General features: G+C 47.5%; 1 non-coding gene across 1 annotated transcript; it reads right to left on the reverse strand.

Moving 5' to 3' along the window:
- Nucleotides 1-3,529: 3,529 nt before the first annotated feature.
- On the reverse strand, nt 3,530-3,601 carry TRNAF-GAA (transfer RNA phenylalanine (anticodon GAA)). The gene has a single exon. It is a non-coding gene; the product is annotated as a tRNA-Phe (tRNA).
- Between the last annotated feature and the right edge of the window lie 22,326 nt (nt 3,602-25,927).

The following is a 25,927-nucleotide window of genomic DNA, read 5'->3' on the forward strand; positions in this document are numbered from 1 at the left end:
TTGTTTTCCTCTATTTCTTTGCATTGATCGCTGAGGAAGGCTTTCTTATCTCTCCTTGCTATTCTTTGGAACTCTACATTCAAATGGGTATATCTTTCCTTTTCTCCTTTGCTTTTCCCTTCTCTTCTTTTCATAGCTATTTGTAAGGCCTCCTCAGGCAATCATTTTGCTTTTTTGCATTTCTTTTTCTTGGGGATGGTCTTGATCCCTGTCTCCTATACAATGCCTCCATATCTGGTCCTAAGCAACCAACCACTGTGGTTACAAAGCTCTGTGCTAATGTTTCATCTTCTACTTTTCTATTTTTGAAAATAGCTTTATCTTTTTTGCAGAAAAAAAGATACATGCCATTTAAAAACAGCAAACAATACTGAAAGTACAGAGAAAATAAAAATCACACCCAGATCTCATTTTCCAAGGATAGCTATTCTTAACATTTGGTGTGCATACTCCAGACTGCTGTCTATGCATCATAGATATTGTTCTAGAAAGCACTTTATCTCCATTCTACATCATGAGTATCTTCCTATATCAATACTTGTAAAGTCCTCAAAATGGGCTTGTTGGGTGAAAGGCCATGCACATGATACTGCTGATACACATTGCCCAATAGCCCTCAAAAATACATGAATTTATACTACCAGAAGTGCAAGAAATTCACCAGTTTATTCAAGACTTTAAACTTTTGGCAGCCTGATAGGTGAAAAATAAGATATTTTCTTGGCATTGCTTTGATTATTGGTGATAGTATCTTTCCACATATTTATTGACCATCTGTACTTATTCTCTTGGGGAATGGTGTTTTCTGGGCCTTTGCCTGTTTTTCTTTGGGATGTTTGTTCTCTTCCTTATGGATTTCTAAGAGCTCATTGTAGAAAGGGCTTTAAATCCTGTGTCATATCTATTAGAAATATTTTTGTCACATTGAGATATGACATATGTATTTAATACATTAATACATGTAATAGTCTACATAGCATATAACATAAAGATATATACTTAAAATGCAAATGCATTACATGTAATATATTACATATGTATATAATATTTATATTTCATATAACATATCCCATTTATAATAATATGATTAATGATAAATATTACATATTGTTTATGGCATTTTTCCCTTAAAATGTTTTTATTTATATGTAGTCAAATTGGTAACCTTTTTCTGTATGACTTTAAGGTATTTTTTTAAACTTTTTATTTTGTATTGGAGTATCAGTTCAGATCAGCTCAGTCACTCAGTCATGTCTGACTCTTTGTGACCCCCATGGACTGCAACACACCAGGCTTCCCTGTCCATCATCAACTCCTGGAGCCTAATCAAACTCATGTCCATCGCATCAGTGATGCCATCCAACCATCTTACCCTCTGTTGTCCCCTTCTCCTCCCACCTTCAATCTTTCCCAGCATCAGAGTCTTTTCCAATGAGTCAGTTCTTCAATCAGGTGGCCAAAGTATTGGAGTTTCAGCTTCAGCATCAGTCCTTCCAATGAATCTTCAGGGTTGATTTCCTTTAGGATGGACTGGTTGGATCTCCTTGCAAGCCAAGAGATTCTAAAGAGTCTTCTCCAACACCACAGTTCAAAAGTATCAATTCTTCAGCGGTCAGCTTTCTTTACAGTCCAATTTTCACTATTGGAATATAGCCAATTAACAATGTTATGAAAGTTTCAGGTGGACGGCAGAGAGACTCAGCCATACATACACATGTATTCTTTCTCCCCCATACTCCCCTCCCAACCCAGCTGCCACATAACATTGAACAGAGTTCCCTGTGCTGAATTCTGCTATACAGTAGGACCTTGTTGGTTACCCATTTTAAGTATAGCAGTGTGTACATGTCCATCCCAAATTCCCTAACTATCCCTTCCCCCATTCTTCCCCCCTGTGACATCAAGGCTTTATGTCCTCTTTGGAAAAGCCTTCCCAAACCCCAAAATATAACTTATATAATGAGAAGAGTTAATATAACTTATATAATGAAAACCTGGGGCTTCCCTCATAGCTCAGTCAGTAAAGAACCTGCCTGCAGTACATGAGACCTGGGTTCAATTCCTGGGTCAGGAAGATTCCCTAGAGAAGGAAATGGCAAACCACCCCATTATTCTTTCCTCGAGAATCCCGTGGGCAGAAGAACCTGGCAGGCTATAGGCTACGTGGTCACAACAGTCAGACATGACTTAGCAACTAAACCACCACCAATGAGAAAAACCTCCATGATGTGATGTGACTTATAATTTTCTATGTGAAGTGAAAGTCACTGAGTCGTGTCTGACTCTTCGCCACCACCATGGACTGTATAGTCCATGGAATCCTCCAGGCCAGAATACTGGAGTGGGTAGCCTTTCCCTTCTCCAGGGGATTTTCCCAGCCCAGGGATTGAACCCAGGTCTCCCGCATTGCCGGCGTATTCCTTACTAGCTGAGCTATAAGGGAAGCCCAACAATACTGGAGTAGGTAGCCTATCCCTTCTCCAGAGGATCTTCCTAAACCAGGAATTGAACCAGGATCTCCTACATTGCAGGCAGATTCTTTACCAACTGAGATATCAAGGAAGCCCTATTTTCTATGTAGCCATTTTGAAATAGCCATCACCACTTATGGAATAATGTGGCCTTTCAATACTGATTTGAAGTATCAACTTCATCATATACTAAATTTGCATATATATTTGGGGACATTATGCTTTAATCAATTGATCTGTTGGGGGTTTTCCCTGTCTAAGAACTTTACAATATGCTTCTCTATCCAGCAGGGAGAGTTTGTCCTCATTGCCTTTCTTTCTGAATATTCTTGCCATGTACTTTTTCTTCTAGATGATCTTTTGAATAATTTTATCCAGTTTCAAGAATGCTTCTAGAAATTTTGAGATTTTATTGAATGTATAGATCAAGTTTTAACAATTGATGTATTTTCAATATTGAATCTTCATATCTAAGAACAAAGTATGTTTCTCTATATACCAGGCCTCTCTTTATGCCCCCTAATGGAGCTTTGTATTTCCTATTGTTGTTGTTGGGAAAGATTGAAGGCAAAAAGAGAAGAGGGTGGCAGAGGATGAGATGGTTAGATAGCATCACCAACTCAATGGACATGAAATTGAGCAAACTCCAGGAGATAGTGAAGTTCAGGCGAGCCTGGCATGCTGCAGTCCATGGAGTCACAAAGAGTTGGACATGACTTAGCAACTGAACAACAGCAACAAGTTTCCCAAGGTCCCTAAGACTACCCAATAAACTGCCAGGCCTTGACTGAGGTGTATTCCTAGGTGCCCACCCCATGCTCACGTGCTGTCATCCGCCATCAGCAGATACACCAAACTGCCTTTGATTCACTGCCCCCATGGGTGCTCTGAAAGTGAAGTGAAGTCGCTCAGTCGTGTGTGACTCTTTGCAACCCCATAGACTGCACCCTACCATAGACTGTAGCCTACCATAGACTGTAGCTTACAGCCTTCACTGTCCATGGGATTTTCTAGGCAAGAGTACCGGAGTGGGTTGCCATTTCCTTCTCCAAGGGATCTTCCCAACCCAGGAATTGAACCTGGGTCTCCTGCATTTCAGGCAGACACTTTACCCTCTGAGCCACCAGGGAAGCTCCAATGGGTGCTCTATCTGTGTGCAAAGCACACATTTGACCAGCTCACTCTGTGAAAAGTGATAGCTTCTGTTTCCCACCCGGTGGAGAACTGTCCCTTGCATCTTTCATTCACATCCTCAGGACCAGACCAAGCCTCTCCAGGGCAAAGTGAATCAAGCAGCAAGCCCTCAAGGGCTCAGGACAGTGACTATTCCGTGGTCATTGGTTCATGACTAAAATCCAAGAAGCTGGAGCTAGTCCAACCTCATCATTCTTCAGGTGGGGAAACTGAGGCCCAGGAAGGTCATATTTCCAATCACCAGCAAGGTTGAATCTAAGTCTTTTGATCCCCTGCACCCTCCACTCCACCAGCCTTCCCCAGCATCCCCCTCTCAAAATCGCCTTGACAAAAACTCAGGTTGCAACTAACAGCCCCATTAGTAGTACAAACGTGGCAGTGAAGAGGGGCTTACAGGAGGGCATCAGCTTATTACAGTGGGGCTCAGAGCCAATGGGTATAGGCCTCAGAGGCCTGGATGCCCACACCAATGGTAGTGGAGGCAGACTTCCCCCGGGAGTCCTGCACCATCAGAAGGGACTCCAGTAGGAGAGTATGTTTCTATCCTTTGAGAAGAGAAGGGGCTGTGTGGGCCTGGCCATGGGGAGCTACCATGTTGAAAAGTGCCTCTCATGTCTGTGCCCCTGAGGCCCTTCCAGAACTGGGGGACAGAAGTGTTCTGGGTCTGGAGCTAAAACATGGCTCTAGCAGGAAAGCTTAGTGCGAACTTCCTTGCTCTTCTAAAGCCCTGTGCACAGGGACCTGCGCTAAGATGAAGGCCCCTCAGGCCCCAAGCAGACTGTGTGGCCATGATCTTGCCAAATCCTGATATTAGGGGTCCCTTGCTCCCATGGTCCCAAGGCCTGACCAAGCCACAGTGGTGGCTCTTGAGCTGCACAGAGAGTGTGAGAGCCGAGAGGACAGTGTCAGCATTTTTCCTTTTCCATCAATGTCATTGTCATCATTGTAAACCACACCCTCCCCGCAAATGCCTGTCTGCCATCCAGTGCCTGCTATGGGCTGAGAAAGTTGTAAGCACTCACTCTCACGTTGATTCTCATAACTACACTGCGAAATGGGTATTCTATTAGTTCCACTGTACAGATAAGGAAACCAATGCTCAGAGTGGTGAAGCTACTCACCGAAGTCTTGGGGCTTGTAAGCAAGAATGATAGCTGGCTCTTATTCTGGAAACATAGCCCATCACATCTAGAAGTGGAGTGGACAGAAATGAAATCCATGCTCCCTTCTGGGAGTTGATAGGAACTCCCATGTATTGAATGTCTACTACATTCCAGGAACTTTACATGTCTTTTCCCCTTAAATCCTCACAACAGCCCCATGAAGATGGTACTATGATCATCTCCATTTTAGGGGTCAGAAAAAGAGGCTTCTAGGAATTAACCAACCCGCTCCAGTGTTCTTGCCTGGAGAATCCCAGGGACAGGGGAGCCTGGTGGGCTGCCATCTATGGGGTCCCACAAAGTCGGCCACAACTGAAGCGCCTTAGCAGCAGCAGCAGGAATTAACCAACTTGACCAAGGTATCACAGCTAATAAAAGCAGAGCTGAGATTTGAAAGACTGAAGCTAGTGGTTCTGAAATGGTCTGAAATTGGTCTCAGACCCATTTGTACTCTTAAAACTTACTGAGAGTAAATCTGCTGAGACAGAAAGTGGATTAGTGGTTGCCAGGGGCCGGTAGGAGGATGAAAAGGCAAGTGACTGCCTAATGGGTACAGATTTCCTTTCAGGGTGAGGAAAATGTTCTGGACCCAGACAGAGGTGTGGTTACACAGTCCTGTCAATGTACAAAACACCAATGAATTGTATGCCTTAAATAATATTATGTCACGTGAATGTCACCTTTAAAAAAAAAACACAACAGTGTAACAATGATTTAAATGTTGATTTACAGTGAGGTAAATGAGGGCTTCCCTGATAGCTCAGTTGGTAAAGAATCTGACTGCAATGCAGGAGATCCCAGTTTGATTCCTGGGTCAGGAAGATCCTCTGGAGAAGGGATAGGCTACCTACTCCAGTATTGTTGGGCTTCCATTATGGCTCTTCTGGTAAAGAATCCACCCGCGGGAGACCTGGGTTCAATCCCTGGGTTGGGAAGATCCCCTGGAGAAGGGAAAGGCTACCCACTTCATTCTGGCCTGGAGAGTTCCATGGACTATATAGTCCATGGGGTCACAAAGAGTCAGATACAACTCAGTGCCTTTCACTTCACGTACAGTGAAGTAAATCAACAAAGTTTGTTGAGGACTCCAAAGAGCTTTTGTTTATGTGACTTTTAGCTGGTCATGTTAACCATACTCAAAATAAGATTGTTAAAGTATTTATTTATTAATAGGATATTAAAATAATAAAGTTATTTCATGTATAAATATAAATAATGGAATGAAAATAAGTGTAGTTTTCTAAACAAAAAGTTGTATTGAAGAAATTTTCATTCTTTTACATTTTTTTAGATTTATCTAGTATCTAGCTTGATACAAGACAACTAGAGTCTCCCATGTCCTTTTCTATTCAGTTATTATGGTTGTTTCAGTTGAAATATATGAAGGAAATATGTCCTCATAAAAATATGCAACTAGAAAAAGGAGGATTAGGGACTTCCCTGACTTCCAGTGGTTAAGACTCCATGCTCCCAATGCAGGGGTCCCAGGTTCCATCCCGGGTCCAGGATCCCACATAGCATGCGGTGTGGCCAAAAAGAAAAAAGGAATATTTCAGTTGACATTTCATGTACTTGCGGACATTCTTCTTTGATATGAGACAAAAACTCAGCCAGTGGTTGTTTCTTCCAAGTTAAGTGCAGTGTGGAGTGTGAAACCCATAATAATGAAACTTCCACTGTTGACCCCACCGAGCCACATCTCTTATCCTCTGAATGGATCTTTTACCATCATTCAGGAGCATCATGCACTGGTCACTGAAAAGTGGTAGTGCCTTGTCTTGGACAGACCTTCCGTGTGTTGGCACATTTCATTCTGCATCAGAACATCACATTTGTTACTTTCACCACCCATCTCATTGGAAAAAGTCATTAAGTATTGGAAAGCTCTCAAGTTCAAAGTAGTGCCTTTTCAAAATTCTTAATGTTGCTTGAAATCTTAAATGTGAGCATTGGCAAAAATACAGTCAGTTGTTTTCCTTGAAGTGATGAGCTCACTTCGTTCATTTACAAGAAAATGTCTGCCAGATCTCCAAAACGGAATAACATTAGTTAGTCATTCTTTCAAGTAAATATGATGTTCTCTGAAAAATCAGCCAGTTCAGCTCACAACCCAGAATTGTCACCAGAGTGCTCTGCCTTGACTCAAACTTGCACTTGAGTTTCTAGCAGAAAGTTTCTAAGTATATTTCCCATTTTGTCACAAAGGAATTTTAAAATATGGGTACTCAAAGGTCAATATTTATAAAGTTAATTATTACTGCTTTTCTAACAACCTTTTTATGTGAGGCCAACTTTTTGTTTCTTTACTGCAAGCTCGTGCTGATGAAGGATCCATCAATGGCTAGGAAGATCTAATGCCACCACTGTTATTTGTGCTTAGACCCCTTCTGTCTCACCCACCACTGCTTTTGCACCATCGGTGCTAATGTCAACCCAGTATAAAAGTCCAAGAACATTTTAGTGGTGCTGTGGAAAGAGTTTTGATGTCATGCATCTCTTAAAAGGGTGTTAGGGGCCTCCATGGTTCCTCAGGTCTCACTCTGAGAACAGCTGCACGATGCTCTGCATATATCTGCTCATGCCACCTCCATTAATCATGACCTTGTATGGCTTCCGATTGTCTGCAGAATGAGGCCTGACCTTGACTCAAGATTACTGACCAGGACACAGTGTTCCAGCCAAGTGGGTCACTCGCCATTTTCCCAGATTGTCCTTCCCTGCCCTGGCAAATGCTCTCCCCTCAAAGAGACTACCTTCCGTGCCAACTCTGACCATTGCCATACTGTTTATTTCCCAAGGTCCAGATCAACTACTGCCTCTTCCAGGAAGACCATCAAGGTTTTTAAGTACAAACCATCCTGTTTTCCTCTGAGCTTCCTGAGCCCACTCTCAGAACATCCTCTTTAGCACTTAGCCAGCTGAGCGTTGTACAAGGAAGTGTTTCCTTGTCTGTGAGCTCCCCAAAGGCAGGCGCCAAGTCTTTCCATTTCCCCACAATGTAGCCATGTTCAACCCCGGGGTGGGGCATGTTTGCTGAATTGCACTGGATCATGCAGCCAGCACCCACAATCTCCAACTGGAAAATGCTGGGTGGCTACAGCTGTGCCTGCTCAAAGCTAATGGAGCATATTCTGATATTTGTGAGTCTCCATGGAATGCTTCCATTGGTACAGATATTTGTCCATGCTTCTTAAAAATGATCTTATTTCAGGGATAAGAAAATTGGGCAACACTTCCAAACCACTGCAACTCCAGGAATCGCCACTCGGTGGGCTAGGAAAAATTCTTAAGCGAGAAAAAGCCCCCCAGCTTCAGGCTTCACTAAAAATGCTATGTCACTTGCCTCTCATTTTTCAGATGCGCCTGTGGGGAGGTTGTGTGCTGTGCCATAGGGAGGCCCCCCCCTCCCTATTTCCTCCCCTCCCGGTTTCCATCAATGACTTGCAATCCAAACTGGTTCCTGCTAATGGCATCCATAGATCAGCCAATCCTCTGCACCCATGTGCCCAGTCCAAACCGGGCTGAAGGACTTTATCTCATTTAAGGGCTCATTTTGGAAGCTTGCAAGATCATAGTTGATGCCTGTGGAGATGCACTTGTTTGTTTCAAAGGCCGATTTAATTTTGATGCTTTTGGCCTTGATAGTTGTTTCCTGATTTCCAGGAATTGTTCTCAATTTAGTGGTTGCCAGCTCATGGCTCTGTGCCCCAACGCCTTGCTCGCCTGCTGTGTGCTAACTTTACTCAGTAATCGTGTTGACCTGCAGAGGCTGAAGCAGGGCTCAGTAGGAAGAGGGGACCTAGGCAGTGGAACCCAGGGAACTAAGGGCCCAGAGAACTCAGGGAAAGACATGGAGATGGGCAAGAGTCAACTGCTCAGCATGAGTTGGTATTACAAAGGAGGAGCCAGATAGGCAATCAGGGCCCTGGGCCGTATCAACAGAGGCAAAGTATTCAGGGCAAGGGAGGGGAGTGTGCTGCTCCTCTCTGCAATTCAGTAAGGCATGGGCTCTAGAACAATGTGGTCTGATTAGACTTTTGACTCTACTGCTTATTATCTTTGTGACTTTTGGGAAATGACTTAACCCCTCTGAGACACAGATGGCCTTTTTCATTTTTTCAATGATTGTGTGCATGCTCAGTCGCTTCAGTCATGTCCGACTCTCTGCAACGCTATGGACTTCAGTCTGCCAGGCACCTCTGTCCATGGGATTCTGCCGGCAAAAAATACTAGAGTGGGTTGAGAAGCCCTCCAGGGCATCTTCCCGACCTAGACATCAAACCCATTTCTATTATGTCTCCTGCATTGGCAGGTGGGTTCTTGACCACTAGCTCCACCTGGAAAGCCTAGGCCTAGCAGGATTCAGTGAGATACTAGGTGTCAAATGTTTGGCAGTATCTGATGTGTACAGCTTGCCTCAACTCTGCTCTGCCCTCACCCCAACCAGATATTCTGGCTATTTCTGGGACCCATACTCAGAAGGACCCTGACAAAGTGGAGCATATCTGGAGGAGGGAAGGCTGGGTGCCCACTGGGAGACAGGACATCTCCTGATGTGGCTGGTAGCTTCCTTAAGGACAGGGATGGAGGTACCAGAAGTGACTGAGATGCAGCTTCTGGTGCCATGGAGGGACTAAGACATCTCCAAAAGTCAGGCATACTAGTACTGGTTGCTTCAGGAGGAAGGAAGGTAGGTTTCTGCTGGTGGAGGCCTACCAGACGGTGAGGCAGCCACAGGACAGACGTGTCAGAGGATAGCAGGGTGTGGAGCAGCACCCAAGCCCAGGCCTCTTGGCTGTATGGAGCTCAACTCAGTTCTGTCCATACCCTGGCTGCCACTCTGAAAGCTTTCTGCTCTGGTTTGGCTCACCGTGAGAGGAACATTCATTCCTATGGACACTCAAGTCCCAGGCCAGCCAAGGGCATCCCTGTTGGAATTACGAAGGGGATGCTGCCAGTGTATTTGCTCTTGACAACCTGAATCCTCTGGATCCTGGAGCTGCCCTCCACCCAGCTGATTGCAGCCCTCCCAGAAGCAATGGTCCCCATGGTCTCCTGAGCAGCCAAGGCCTTTGGAGCCTGGAAAAGCCCCTGAGATCTTTCTCTAGCCCTCTCCTGTCCAGCTGAGGGAACAAGGCTTCCCAATGCCACACCAACCCATAGAAGTAGAGTCACCTTGTGCCAGGGAGCCCGTAGGCTTGTGCCCCTTGCAGATGTCCATGCTGTGTGAAAGAGCTGGTCCTTGCCCTGAGGGCAGCAGGCTTATCCAGGCCATAGGAGCCTAGGGCACAGGGTGGCAAGTCCCTGCTCTGCCCCTCACTTACCAGGGGACCTGAGGCCTCAGCTACTTCATTTCTAAAAGGAGAAGGTGGCAGCTGGTCTCATCAATGGCCCCTCTGCCCTGACAACCAGACCCCTAGGAAATCAGTGAGCTGTGATCCATTGGTGGGGGTGGATGCAGTGGGGTGAATGGTTGCCCACAAAGAGATCTAGTCAAGCCCTAATGTCCAGATCCTGTGAACATGACCTTACTTGGAAAAAGATCTTTTCAGATGTGGTGAAATTCATGATCTCGAGATAGGGTCATCCTGGATTATCCTGAAGGACCAGAAATTCAACCACGAGTGTCCTCACAAGAGACAGGAAGAGAAGACACAGAGCAGAAAAGAAGCCATGTGAAGGAGGAAAGGATTTAAGTGATGCAGCCACCAGCCAAGGAATTTCACTGATGCCAGAAACTACCAAAAGCTAGGAAAACAAGGATAGATCTCTGTCTGGAAAGTTCAGAGAGAGAACAGTGCTGCCAACACCTGTATTTCCAACCTCTGGCCACCAGAACTATGAGACAATAAATTTCTGTTCTTTTAAGTCCAAGCCTTTGTGGTAAAGTGTTACAATGACAGCCCCAGGAAATTCATCAGTGGGTTATGCTGCTCCAGAAACACTGAACCCATTGACCATCCAAGGCCTGTGTGCTCTCGACTTTTTACTTGATTACTTTAAGGTGAGGTCAGCATATGAAACCTGTGACTAGATAATAATTCAATTAATAAAAACAAAGCTGCCCAGCACGAGTGCCCTCAGAGAAAAGCACATCGGGTGTGGTGCTCTCAGCTCTGCCTGATGCCTCTGCCCCCTGTTGCTGGACCAGGGCCTTGGGCTAATGTGTGTTTGAGGAAAGGAAATTCACCAGGGTTACTATTAGTAATTTACCTTCATCTCCACTCTCCCTGGTTGACACAGGTTGAATGTTTGCATTCCCCCAAATCACAAGTTGAAACTCTATCCCCAATTTTGATGTTATTTGGGGGTGGGACCTTTGGGAAGTAATGAGGGTTAGATGAGGTCATGATGGTGGGGTCCCCATGATGGGATCAGTGTCCTTATAAGAAGAGATATCAGAGCAGTGGCTTCTATCTCCATGCACATGCACCCAGGAAACACCAAGAGAGGACATAGCAGGGAGGTGGCTGTTACCAGGCAGGAAGTTGCCCTCACCTGGAACCAGATCTGCAGGCACCTTGATCTTGGACTTCCGCCTCCAGAACTGTGAGAAATAAATGTCTGTTGTTTAAGCCAGCAGGGTAGCCCCAGTGGATAAAGACACTGGCCCAGAGGTTGCTGCAAGACAGCTAACTGAGCTCAAAAAGCAGGTACTGCCATCACTGTGTAGCTATCAGGGTTCCCAGGAGCAGAAAGCAAGCTGGCCTGGGACCAGGCATTGCTGGGGATCCTCAACTTTGAATTTCCTGCAGGCCTGGGCTATGGGTAGGGGTGGATGGCATTGACAAGGCTGTGGTCTTGGGTTCTCCAAGTGGCCCTCCTATCCTAGCCTCAGCCTCCTCCTCTTCAGATGGGATATTAACCCTTCTCCAGACTGCTTGGAGTTCAGACACACACATTGGGCCAGCATTCTGTAAGCCCGAACACTCCAGACAAGGCAGGGCTCTGGGCCTGAAGGGAGTGGTGCCAAGGAGGAAGAGACAGAAGAAAGATGGTCCCCATCTTGGGTCTTTGGGAACAAAGTAATTCTCTCCTGAGAGAGGAAATTCCAGCAGTCCAGAGAATTTTGATTAGGAGGCAGAGTCCCTGGATGTCAGGCACCACAGCACTCATTGACAATGGCTGGCAGCCACCATGCTCCCAGCACCGACCTGCACCTCTGCCTCCTGGCTTCTGTGTTGCCATGATGCCAGCCCAAGGTGTAGTGATACAGACATTATCCAGGGACCCTTGCCTGGCCCCACTTGTGTCCTCTGTCCAAGGCCACCTACCCAGTGTGTAGCAGGGAGTATCCAGCAGGTGAGCCAGGCCCTGGCTGAGACAGTGACACCCACCACTGTGTGTCCATGAGCCACTGATTTCTCGGTGTTCCCTGTAAGGGGGAAGAAAGCCAGAGAGGGTCAGACCACAGGCAGCAGGTGGCAAGCCAGAGCTGCCAAAGAGCTCATGGGACAGCTTCAGACCAGCTGGGCTCAGAAAATGACAGCTCTGACCCCTGGTGGCCCAGGCACATTGGTGCCTGGAATTCCATCTGAGAGCCTACCAATAACAAAAATCACTGGCATTTGGTTCTGCACCTAGGTGGTCAGGGCAAGGAAAACCACAGAGGTCTCCCTTGGCCCTCAGAGTAAGGTCTTACCACCTCTTCTCATGTAGTCTTGAAATCCTGATTATATTATTGACAGCTTTTCTTTCGCTTTTTATTTCTGAGCCTTCAGAGTCTCCTACAGAGGCAGAAGTGGCAGAAAGATGCATGCGGGGAGGTCATTCCTTGTGCTAGAGGAATAACATCCAGCATAGGGTCACCTTGAGTGGGGCCCAGGTAAAACTCATTGTGACTAACTTCCCCAGTTCCTTTTGTGTGGTCTAGGCACGTTCTGAGAAATGTCCTCTCAAGGGTGGAGGGAAAAGGAGGCCACGCTTCTGACCCCTCAGGCCAGGTGCCTCCAGCCTCAGGGGTCTCAGGACTGACATGTGCGGATCCCTGGGAGGGCTGACAGGAGAATGAACAGTGTCAAGCTCCCGGACAGACTGGGTCCCCAGGGATGGGAAGCCATCTTGTAAAGCTGCTGAAAATCGGGGCTCCTGGCCTTCGAGGGCCCATCAGGCGGCAACTGGAGTACAGCCTGAGACCGGGGACACATTTCCTAGGCCACTCACTGAAGAGCAGAGCCTGAGTGTGAGGACAGGGAGGCGGGCTCCAGCTGCTGCTTCCCCCAGGAGACAAGGCTGCCTTTTCCTGCCTTCTGTGTGATTGCTCTTGTCTCTAGCCTCTAAATATCTTTGTCACATAACGAGACCCTGGGGTTCAAAGGGAGCTCTGAAAGGAGCTTTTGTCTGCTAGTTTTAGACTTTTATGAGTCACAAGCAGTAATGAGCTTCCCTCCACCAACCCAGAGGCACATGGAGCTAGGCAAGGCTCCTGGGGAGCGGGCTTCCCCCCGAAACCATGGTGAGTACAGCCTGCAGGTGTCCAGTAGGCAGGGGTGGCCTGACTCAGGGGGTCAAGGTCCAAAGCTAAGGCAGGAGTGAGGCGAAGGAGCAGGGGCGCAGCTCCCTCCACTCCACAGAAGCCAAGGAAGCCCTATTTGGACAGCTTGACAAGTTGACCTACTGTATACAATTCCCTTCGGCCCTAAGCAATCTGCTGCTGTAAAACATTTACAAGCAGCTACTTTCATCCAGGTCTGCTGTTGAGCAATGGGGACACTGAGGCCCGGGGCGGGGGGGAAGGACCTTGCTCAGGGTCAGCATCCAGCCCTCCTCACTAGAGGCCACTGGCCTCTGCAGAGCACACTTGTATGGCCTGCTCCAGCCGGGGGCGGAACAGGTTTGAGTCCACGGAGGGGGATGGAGGTGGGCAGGGACCGGATGCAGGCTGGGAGCATGGTACACAGCTGTGGTACCATGGGTGAGCTCCCCAAGGGTGCTCACATTTCCCACGCGTGGCAATGGCTGCCACATGCCTGTCCAGCCAAACCTCTTCCCTCACTTTCCACTGTATGTGGCAGGAAGAGGCAGAGACAGACACAGAGAGGGACAGAGAGAGATTGATTTTTAAGGAGGTGGTTCATGCTATTCTAGGGACTATTAGGTTCAAACTGTGCAGGGCAGGCCAGTGGAATGCAGGTTCCGGCAGTTGTTTACATTGCTCCCTTAAGTCTGATGGCTGGAAACTCAAGCAGGGCTTCTACACTGCAGTCTGGGGTCAGAATTCCTCCTTTGGGGAACCTCAGTCTTTGCTGGTAAGGCCTTCAACTGATTGGATGAGGCCCACCCACCTTACGGAGGCTGATCTGCTCTGCTCAAAGTCAACTGATAATAAATGCTCATCACATCTAAAAAATACTTTTACAGCCACATCTAGAGTGATATTTGACCAAACAACTGGATAGTCATGACTTGGCCAAATTGACACATATAACTCAGCACCATGCCCACTGTTCCTTCTGCACCAGCTCAGGTTGGCTTTGGCCGGCAGATTGTGAGCCAGGGCCAGGATGCAGGTAGAGGGTGGCAATGCCAGGAGGTCTGAGAAGCAGAAGCTCAGCTGATGGGGGCTGCAACCTGGTGGACTGGGAGGCTCAGCAAGAGGGCAGACCCCATGGGGGTGTGTTCAGGGAACAGGGCACCTTGGCAGTGGATCTAGCCAATTCTCAGCAGTGAGCCATCGGGGAGGGGTCCTAAAGCCTGAAATGTAGGGGTGCCCAAGGAACCAAGACTCTTCCCAGAGCCAGGAGAGGGGATCCTGACAGCAGATGACTTGCTCCACACTTAGTTTGGAGGGATTCGCTGGATGACCTCCAGGGGCCCTGCAGACCAGGGCCGGGAGCCACCAAAGGTCCCGGGTGTAGGTCATAAATCAGAGATGGAGAAAAACAGAAGGTGCCACTGGGTGGTGGCCTGCCGGTGTGGGGAGGGGAGACGGCCTTGACGGGTCTGGGCAGCTTGAGGCGCTCTGGGAGCTGCTTCCCTATCTCCCCACCTTCCACAACTGCCCTTGGCCTCACACAATGGCCTCCTCCCAGGGCTCAGCATCCCAGGAGGCAGGCTAGGTATCGGCAATGTTGCCTCAGAATCCAGGCTTGGCTCAGGGCTTGGCCTAACTCTGTCTTCTCCCCTGGGGATCCTGGTCCTTGCATCTCAGCCCCGCCTCCACCCAGTCAGTAGTGGCCACACTTGGATTCTAGCCCACAGTCTGACCTCTCATGAAGAGGAGGGAGCTGGCCAAGGTCAGGCAAGCGTGGTTACTCAGGAGGGGGGGACACCAGATTTGTGCAAATGCTCCCCCGTCCCAGCTAGCCCCCGGGGATCCACCCCATTCTTGCTGTCTCCAGCAGTGAAGCTCTCTCCACATGCCCTGGTCTTCTATGTACCCCCTTGGCACCAGCTGAGACAGATTCTCAGCAAGCTGCTTCTTCTTCCTACTCACTGCTCCTGCCCCCTCATGCCTGTGCCTGGGAGTGTGTTCTCTCCAGCCTTCCTCTCAGCTCTTTTTGGTGGAGTTCTCTTCCCAGGGGCCTGACCTCAGGCCAGCAGGTCTAGTGGGGTTTCTCTTCTGTCATGAAGGACAAGGCCAGGAGGAGGGCTACAGAGTCTCCCTGGGTGAGGCCTGGAGCTGGGCTCTCTCTGCAACCTCCCGTTTAAGGTCATAGAAATCCTAAGGCAGGTGACAATCATATCCCCATTTCACAGATGAGCAGACTGAGTCTTCAGGAGGGTGAGCAACTTGCCCGGAGTGGTGCAGAGGGGAGAGATGGGCTGAGAATTCAGAGTCTTGCGGTAACCCCCTTGGGGTTGAGTCAGCCAGTCCCTCTCCGGGCACACAGCCCCAGTGGAGTAGGCATCTTCCCTGCTTTGAACAAAAGCCCCAGCTCAGGCCTCAAGCCCCTGAGACCATCCCAGATGGGGAGGCGGTGTCTTTGGGTGCAGACTGATGAATGGGGGCAACCCGAGGAGGAGGGACTCAGAGGGACCTCAGACCCTCCCCAGTGCTGCTGCCTTGGGCTCCTAGAGCTCTGCTCCCAGTAGCCCATGCTCCTGGGCCCATCCTGGCTCCCCAGGGACAATAAGGTTAGGGCAGGCTCCTGAGCTACTCAAACACCATCCCCCACCCCCACCCCTAAATCCCCCTCCAGTTCTTGAGGTCCTCCAGAATATGGCCATGACCCCCTCATATTCAAGAACTTTCCTTTTCCTTCCACAGTACAATTCCCACCAGGCTTCTCAGGCTCGCCTGCACCCCTAGCTCCTGCCCTTCCCAACGCAGGGCCATAAGCTGCCTTCTCCTCCCTAGTGACTTTCCTAGTGTATTGCTCTAAGTCCAGCAGTGCCCCCACCTCGGCTTCTACCGTGTGCCTATCTGGAGGGGTTTTTCCATGTCCCCCTGCCGGCCAAACACCCTGGGTTTGCACTTGGGGGGTTCCAGTCCTTGTCGCAGTGTGTGTGACTTAGAGGGAAAGTGTCCCAGGTGACAGAGGGTCTTGGGCAGCGTCCCCTCCACTTCTGGGTACCCCCTAGGGGCCTAGCCCAGATGAGGTGCTCAAGGAAAAGAAAGTGAGTTGGCCCTTCCTCCCAGAAACTTCTTGGAACTTGTGGCGGAAAGACATTCTAGAAGCCTAGAACTGAAAGCCTGGGGCAATGGACAGGCCCCCAAAGCAGCTCTGGTGGGGCCTCCAAGCCAGAATGGGCACCCTGGGCATGGGGCTGCGGATGAGAATGCAGGTTCCCGGGCCCTGTGCCAGAGCTCTTAAATCAGCATCTCCCTGTGGGTAGTAGAGAGGGCGATAGCCAGCTGCATTTTTAAGGGTTCTGCAGGTGGTTCTAACTGGTTCTACAGACTGGGGAGTCCAGAGCCCGGCTCACATGGCAAGTCATCACAGACTAGAATCGGAACTGTGGCTCCCACCTCCCACCTCAGGGCTCTCTCCCCTGTGTCATCAGGCCCAGCCAGCTGCCAAGGCTGAGGAGCTGCATCCGTGATTCACTGGCAGACAACAGCCATCCTGCCTGACGGCATGAGTCATAACAGGCCATGCTGACGATGGGCAACTCCAAAGATGTCAACGAGAGACATCCAGGACTGCCTGTCTGTTCTGCTGCCCTGGTACTGGGGCTTGGAGTGACAACAATCTGTTGGGGGGGGGGGCACACTGTCTGTGTCCCTTGGACAGGCGTGCCTGTCTGTTGGCAAGAAGCCTGCATGTCCTTCAGCCCTTCAGTCGAGCCTTCATTCCACTGCTTCAGACCCAGATGTACTTTTTGTCCAGGACTCAGCTGGACGCTGGAGATGTGGTGGTGAACACGTCATCAGGACACTGCAAGAAGCAGGAAGCCCATCACCTGGGTAAGGTGAGATGCAAGTCTGTGCCTGGGTTCCACAGAAGTCCCAGAGCAGCCCTGGGTGCTCCTGCAGTACAATGACTCATATGGATGGACACTCTGCCCTGTCCCAAGGCTCTGTCCCACTTGTCTCTTTCCCAATTCTGATCATGCAACCAGTCCTGAATGTAGCCAGGATGCTAAATTTTGTCCCATTTTCCATACCAAAGGGCCAAAGTTTGGAAATAAGTGAATTAGCTGATGTCACCCAGTCCTAAACTTCCTGCTGCCTCTCACTGCTATTTCAGGGTCCTTTCCTACAAGGGGAACCTCAGGCAGAGGTTCCCCTAAGACTTCTAAGGTGAAAGCCCCCTCTACCAGCCCCCAAGCCTTACCTGGCAGCTTCCCAAGCTACCTCCTGGCCCCCAGGAAGAGAGCTGCCAGGTTGGAGCAGCACAGGTAAGTGCTAACCACTGATTCAAGCCAGAACCATGGGGGCCAAAACCTCCATAAAGCTGTGAAAAATGTAATCAAGGGTTATTATCAGTGCCTTAGGAATGCCCACAGAGTAATCTCCTGGCTCAGTCAGGGTTCTCCAGAGAAACAGACCAATAGGAGATGAGATAGATGAATAGATAGATAGATGATAGATAGATAGATAATGATAAACTCATCAATATGTAGATAATAGATAATGACAGATAGATGACAGATGGATAGAGATAGGTGAATAGGTGGATAGATAGATAGTACATGGATGGATAGATTGAGCAATTGATTGTTAAGGAACTGGCTAGCTCAACTGTGGGCTCTGGCAAGTCCAAAATCTATAGGGCAGGCCTGCAGACTAGAAACAGGCAGGGATTATACTGCAGTCTGGAGGCAGAATTTCTTCTTCTTTGGGAAACCTCAATCTTTCCTCTTATGACCTTTAACTGAGTGGATGAGACCCATCCACATTATCAAGTGTTAGTAGTCGTCTTTATTTAGATTCAACTGATTATAGATGTCAAGTAACCACAACTACAAAAAACCTTCAGAGCAACATTCACACGAATGTTTTGTTTTAATAATTCTATTTATTTATTTACTTTTGGCTGCGCTGAGTCTTTATTGCCGTGCACAGGCTTTTCTCTAGTTGCAGCGAGCAGGGGCTACTCTCTAGTTGTGGGGCACGGGCTTCTCATTGCAGTGGCTTCTTTCATTGCAGAGCATGGGCTCTAGGGCACAGGGGCTTCAGTAGTTGCAGGGCTCATTAGCTGAGGTTTCCAGGCTCTAGAGCGTAGGATCAGTAGTGGTAGCGCATGGGCTCTGTTGCTTTGCAGCATGTGGTACCTTCTCTGACCAGGGATCGAACCCGTGTCTTCTGCACTGGCAGGTGGATTCTTAACCACTGAGCCACCAGGGAAGCCTTCAGAATGATGTTTTATTGAATAACTGGGGACTATAGCCTGGGGCACAATGGCCAAGGTCAGACCTTGGCCACTTGAATCCTCTACAATTACCCTTCTGCTTCCCTAACCAGGAAGGCCTAAATCAGGTTCTCAGTGAAGAAGGACCTTGAGCCCCAGAGCTCAGTATCTGACTCTTTAGCTGGGTCATAGTGAAAAAGAGGGAGAAAAAACAGCCCCCTCAGAGAGGAAGCCACTTTGAAGCAGGGTACCAGCACAAACCCCTAAAACCTCCACAGTGTCCTGGAGCTTAAGGACTGGCTGAATGCCCTGGAAGCATCTAGAACTGTTTAAACTGCAACTTGTTACCCATATGTGGTTGTCCTAAAATTGAGTTAGCAAGTCTCAACAGAGACTTGAGTTAGCAAGTCTCTGCATATATTTGGAAACATGAAACAGAATAAAAAGGAAATAATACAAAACATCCAAGTACACTGTCTTTCTTGTAATAGAAATACCATAGATTGAGTGGCTTAAACAGCAACATCTCAGTTCTGTAAGCTAGGAAATCCAAGATCAAGGCACCAACAGTTTGGTGTCTAGTGAAGTTCACAGATGTCTTCCTGGTGGATAGATGGCCATGTTCTACATGTGACTTCATCTGGCAGAAATGTTGAGGGAGTTCTGTGGGGTTTCTTGATAAGGGCACTAATCCCTTTCATGAGGCCTCTACCCTCATGACCCCATCACTTCTCAAAGGTCTCACTCCTAATACCATCACATTGGGGATTAGATTTCAACATATGAATCTTGGGGGAGGGGACACATTTAGTCTATAGAACTCTATCCTTGGACCCTCAAAATTCATATCCCTCTCATATACAAAGTACATTTCATTCCATTCAATATCCCCCAAAGTCTTAAACTGTTCCAGCATTAACTCTAAACTCTTAGTCCAAAGTCTCATCTCAGTTCAGTCTCTTAGTGGTGTCTGAGTCTTTGCGATCCCATGGACTGCAGCACACCAGGCTTCCCTGTCCCTCACCAACTCCCAGAGTTTACTCAAACTCATGTCCATCATGTCAGTGATGCCATCCAACCATCTCATCCTCTGTCACCCCCTTCTCCTCCCACCTTCAATCTTTCCCAACATTAGGATTTTTTCCAATGAGTCAATTCTTTGCATCAGGTGGCCAAGGTATTGGAGTTTCAGCTTTAGCATCAGTCCTTCCAATGAATATTCAGGACTGATTTCCTTTAGGATGGATTGGTTGGATCTCCTTACAGTCCAAGGGACTCTCAAGAGTCTTCGCCAACATCACAGTTCAAAAGCATCAAAAGTTCAGGTCTCATCTAAATATCATCTAAATCTAAATCAAATATGGGTGAGACTTGAGGTACAATTCATCTGGAGGCAAAATTCTCCAGCTATAAACTGTAAAACAGTTATATGCTTCCAAAATCCAGTGGTGGGGCAGACATGGCATAGACATTCCCAATCCAAAAAGGAGAAATCAGAAAGAAGCAAGGGTTAGATAGGTGCCAAGTAAGTACAAAACCTAACAGAGCAAACAACATTAAATCTTAAGGCTCAAGAATACAGAAAGTCCCATACATATGAACCTTCAAAGATTCAAACGTGCAAACTTTCAAAGATGCAAACGTGCATCTGGTTCCAGCAAGGAACCTGAACCTGTGCCATCCATGTCAGGCGTGAGTGAAATTGCAGCTTGCCCTCCGTCTCCTACTGCTGACGACCCCTCAGTTCTACCATCTCCCACCTCCTCCCTTCTTCAGTCAGTAACTCTTCTTGCCTGTTCACGCTATGCCAGCCCCTGTATGTCAGCTGTTGTACCATACTACTGTACTTTTCAAGCACTGTACTGTAAGATTTAAAATGTTTTCTTTATTTTTTGCATTTTTAACATATTATTTTTGTGAAAAGTATTAAAACCTATTACAGTACAGTACTATATAGCCGATTGTGTTCGTTTGGTACCTAGGCTAACTTTGTTGTACTTCCAAATGCACTCTCAGAATGGAACTCATGCTTATGAAGGGGACTTACTGTAATCCTCTTTGGCGCCATGCTCTGCCTTTCAGACCCATTGGGATGCCGCTCTTCCGGGCCTTGCTCCATGACAGCTCTTTGCTGGTGCCCTGAAGCTCTCCTGGGCTGGAGTCTCAAGCTCACAGCTCTGCTTGGTCACTCTGTCCTTTGGAACCTAGGTGGAGGCAGCCAAGCCCACAGGCCAGTACACTCTGAGCCTGGAATAGAAGTAGCAGCCCTAATAAACTTTCCATCTCCTCTGGGGTCCTTCTTCACTTGTTTTGAAGAATAATGTATGTTCACAGCTGAATAGCTCTATGATCCAGTCCTGTAAGGTTAAAGAAGTCAGCATTCTTCCTTTATTTTGCCCTATTTTCTCTGTTTCCTTTAGTCCCAGCTGGCAGTGTTTCGGCTGGCATAATCCAATCTCTAGTCCTAGGTTTTGTAGAGAAAGTTGATAAGTCTGGAGTTTACATCTAGACTAATTTCCCTATGAAACAGGCATCTGGCCACATCATTGGTATTCTCACTTTTTTGCAATATAAAGAGGCTGAGAATTTTCCAAATCTTTAAGTTCTGCTTCCTTTTTGCTTCGTAATTCCATCTGTAAGTTATTTCTCTCTTCTCACATTTTACTATAAGCAGTCAGGAGAAGCCGAGCGATACCTTCAACGCTGCTTAGAAATTGCTTCATCCAATTTCATCACTTGCAAGTTCTTCCTTCCATAAACGACTAGAACTTGGACCCAACTTAGTCAGCTTCTTTTCTACTTTTAACAAGGATCACTTTTCCTCAAGTTTCCAATGACATGTTCCTCTTTCCCATCTGAGATCCCAAAGCATCATTCTGTTCATGAATATTTGTATTCTCTAAGAAGATCGAGGTTCTCTGTGAGCTCTCACCAGAATCCTCTTTAAAGATCTGTTCAAGGCAGTGTAGGTTTTTTCCTAGTCTGCATCTCAAAAGTCATCCACCCCTCTACCTGTTACCCAAATCCACTTCCACACCCTGACTTCACAGTAACAATCTCTTAGTCTATCCAGGCTGCTGTAATAGAATACCATGGATCAGGTGGCTTACACAGCAAACATTTATTTCTCACAGTTCTGGAGGCTGGGAACTTCAAGATCAAGGCACCAGCTGTTTCACTCTCTGCTGAAGGCTGACTTCCTTGTTCATAGAAGGTTATCTTTTTGCTGTGACCTCACATGCAGAAGAGACAAATAACTCTCTGGGGGTCTCTTTTACAATGGCACTAATCTCATTCATAAGGGTTCCACCCTCGTGACCTAATCACTTCCTAAAGTCCAAATACTATCACAGTGAGGATTAGGTTTTAACAGACAAGTTTCAGAAGAATACAGACATTCATTCTGTAGAAGCATCTTATGTGGTAATGGTAAGTATTGGTTATTGAAACTTTCATTGTCCTGTATATTGATTTGTATAGATATTTGTATTGAGTCCTGATACAAAATATATTTCTTACTATAAATATATTTGAAAGTCACAATGTATCCAAACAAGACTTTGTGCAGATGAGGAGACTGGGCCTTAAATTAGGGATGGTACATGTGTAAGGTGTTGTAATGAGAAAGGAGAGACAAGGATGCAAGTTCAAGTTGTCTCCTGACTGGAGCCCATGGGCTCCACCTCAGCTGCTGGGCAGTGGCAGTAGCCACCCAGGGCTCCAGGACTTGACACTACCAGGGAAGTTCATATCCCCAAACAAGCCTAAATACATGTTAGAGAAGCAAACAAAAATGGCTGCTTTTTATTGTGAGTTGGGCTCTTTCAAGTGCATTCAACTATACAACAGGGTACTGGGGAACATTTTACAATATATACATGTGTCAAAACAGCAAGCTGTGGATCTCAAGAACATACAATTTTTATTTATCAATTAAACCTCAATAAACCTGAAGACAAAATGTCACCAAAGAAAGAAGTGCATTCACCTTTGAGTTGCAGTTGTATTAAATACATGCTAAGTGATTTTACTCCTTAGAGGATGCTAGCTTTTGGTATGTTTCTGCCTGCTCGTCATCCACTCCCCTGGTTTCTAACTTTTCTTTCTTTTGATGTGTCTCTGCACCATCCAGTGTTCAGTTAGAGAATCTAAGCAGTCAAGGTGAGGAAGAACACAAGGATTATCATGGGAATGGGACCCACTTCCTACGGGGACTGGAAGGGTCTGTACATTAGGTATTGAGCCTGAAATTGCCCAGACCAACTATCAGCAGGGAAATGGGCCAAGGGCAAGTGCGAGAACAAACCAGCAGCCTATCTGTCTCTGGCCACCTCCAACCACAATACCATGAGTGACCGGCAAAAGAACTGGTCTCCATCACCAAGAGCTGCACACACACTTGACCCAGCTGGAGGAGGATATCTGGTGAGAACTGGGGGAGTGGCAGGGCCAGGGCTGCCCCACAACAACAAAAGGAATTGGCAGATCAGGGACACTACCCGAGCTGCCATGGCACTGGCTTCTTGCTTTTCTTCTGTCTTCCAAAGTCATCTGATTCTCATGTGGCTCCCACTAGCCCAGAACCAAACAGGGAAGGGAATTCCAGGCACTGAAGCTCTAGTTTCACTCCAAAGCTATGATTTTTAGCCATTTTTAGCTCTCTGAATAAATATAGTGCCTAAGTGAAGAAGCAGCAGGGGCTAAAAATCTCGAATATCCCCAAATCCTGAGACTGGTGAGTGATCTTCAGTACATGGCCTGATGGGAGCAAGGCATGGCAGTGGCTCTGTACCCTGACACTTCCTCTGCCCAGAATTCACAACACCCTGTCATCTGCAGGTTCAGGGCCTCACCTGCCTTTAGATACAGGATCCCCAGAACACTAACAAGCCCCTGTTATGCGTTGAGTGTTTGTGCCTCCCCCAAAGCCCTGACTCCCAATGGGATGGTATTTGGAGGTAAGGCCTTTTAGGAGGTAATTTGGTTTTTTTGGTAATTTGGTCATGAGTTGAGCCCCTGTGATGGGATTAGTGCCCTCATAAGAACAGGAAGGGACCAAAGTTTTGTCTCTATCACATGAGGACATAGCAAGATGGCAGCTATCTGTCAACCAGGAAGGGGTTCTCCCCAGGAACTGAATTGCCAAAGAACTGTGTATTGTTTAAGCCACTCAGTCTGTAATATTTTGTTATAGCAGCTCCCATTGACTCATACAAGTATTTCTAGGAATCCCCAGAGAAGCTCTTGTTAGTGTTCACCATCATATCTGTCTACTTCTTTCTTTCTTCATCTTCAGAATCCATGACCATTTGCTGACATCTGTTGTCCAGGAAGCCCCTGACAGAAACCATGCTGCTAGTTGGTCAAAGGCCTTGCCAAGGGTCCCAAACTGCCCAAGCTTTCTTTTGACATAGAAGTGGCGGCAGGGGGGGGGGGGGGCTCTAGTGGGAAAAGGAAGAACAACCTTGACTCTCTATCTTGGGCATGTTTTGTGCTCTGAGAAGCAAGACACTTTGGACCCAGAGGCTGTGGGTTTTTCAACAGAGTTTTAATTCAGGCTTCTTTGGATGAAGTGAGTGCTCTGGGATTCCCAGTCCCAGCCACCTAACTTCTGGGATGCCTCTGGGCATGTCTGGAAAGTTCTGTGGGCTGTTTGCAAGTCCTCAGGTGGAGCCCTTTGGCACTTCACCTGGAGTTTGAGTATTAGCCTAGCCCCTTATCCTCCTTTCCTGATCTCAACTCCCAGTAGGAAAAAATGTCTCTCTGTTCTATCCTCGAAAGTAAACTACCTGGTCCTGATTTCTGCCCGTCACTGGATGGGGCTCAGTCCAGGCACTCAGGAGGACAGCCTGCTCCCAACACTGTTCATTCTTTACCAGATTAGGGAACATAGAGATTCCAGCTAGCTCTTTACATTTCAACCATGTGCCCGGGTATCCTTACAACTTTCTGAAAACTTCCATTTAAAAGAGGAAAAAATCTGCTAGGATCATGTGGAATGGTGTCCACAAGTTGGTCCCATGTGAGCATTCCATATAGTGTGATAACGGGCATAGGGATTGTCATAGTTAAAATGAGTGTCATGCAGCTTAGTGTGGGGCCCTGGTCTCCGGACCTCATGAGAGATCACCAGTAGGGGAGGGAGTGGAGCAGTTCACAAAATAGCAGCCCTTCTTGGAACAGCATTTCCTTGGAAACAGCATTTAAGGAAACAGGGATGCCTCTTTCCATCACAAGCAAACATTATTGAGATACATACCTATCAATGCAGCCCATCTCTTGTGCTATCTGCATCCCAGTCCACATTGCCATTGGCTGTCATGGTCATCCCTTTTAAACTTGACGTCAGTTCAGAAAGGAGAATGAGCTGTTCCAAGCAGAACATCTGTTAGTACACAGGTCAGCAGCACTCACTTACACGAAGCTGTGGATCCAAGTGAGTTCAGGGCCCCACTCTTGACTTTTGGTCATGATGTGCACTTAGATGCATGCTGGGAAAGGAAGCCAGCCTCCTAGGTTCCCACTGAGCAGATATCTCCAGTGAGGAATCTGGCTGCTGAGAATATGAGAATCCTGAACGTCTTGCAGGGACTCAAGGAACCTGCCTCCTTTGGGGACTGGAAGAAATTGCTCCTTCCTTGGCCAGCTCCCGCTGTATGGAACACTCATGTGGCAGAAGGGGACTGCTGGGACAGGCACTCACCTCTCAGGGCTCTGGACTGACAGTGACCTCCAAGGCAGTGGCCACCTCTCCTTGAAGAGTGCCAGCCCCCAACCTGGTGCTCTGTGACAACCTAGAGGAGTGGGATGGAGGGGGAGGTGGGAGGGAGGTTCAAGAGGGAAGGGACATATGTATACCTATGGCCGATTTGTGCTGACTTATGGCAGAAACCGACACAATATTGTAAAGCAATTATCCTCCAATTGAAAATAAATGTTTAAAAAAGAGTGCCAGCTTCAGGTAGCATCCTGAGCAGCCTCAAAAGGGTGGGGGTTTGTGGGAGATCCTTACCTGAATGAGTTCTGACTGCACAGCTAAAGGTGTTCCTAGGACCTGGTTTCATGTCCTCACTAGAAATTTCAGCAAGACCTCCCCCCCACCCATCCTCTTTCCCAGATGCTCTCTCAGGCCCCTCTGGCCCAGGAGGCTGAGTCCTGGGAACAGTAATGGTGATCATTGTCACAGTAGCCCAAGTTGCTTACATAAATGGGTGTGGTGTTTCATAGTCCAAGGAAGGCTTTCACCACCTCATTCCATGGTGGCCCTCCCAGACGTACAAGCTCTTCCTCTAACCTCCTCTAACCTGCCCTTCTGTCTGTTGTTGTCATTGTTGTTGTTCAGTCTCTTAGTCATGTCTGACTC

Source organism: Dama dama, chromosome X (assembly GCF_033118175.1).
Source record: "Dama dama isolate Ldn47 chromosome X, ASM3311817v1, whole genome shotgun sequence".
In the NCBI taxonomy this organism is placed as follows: Eukaryota; Metazoa; Chordata; class Mammalia; order Artiodactyla; family Cervidae; genus Dama; species Dama dama.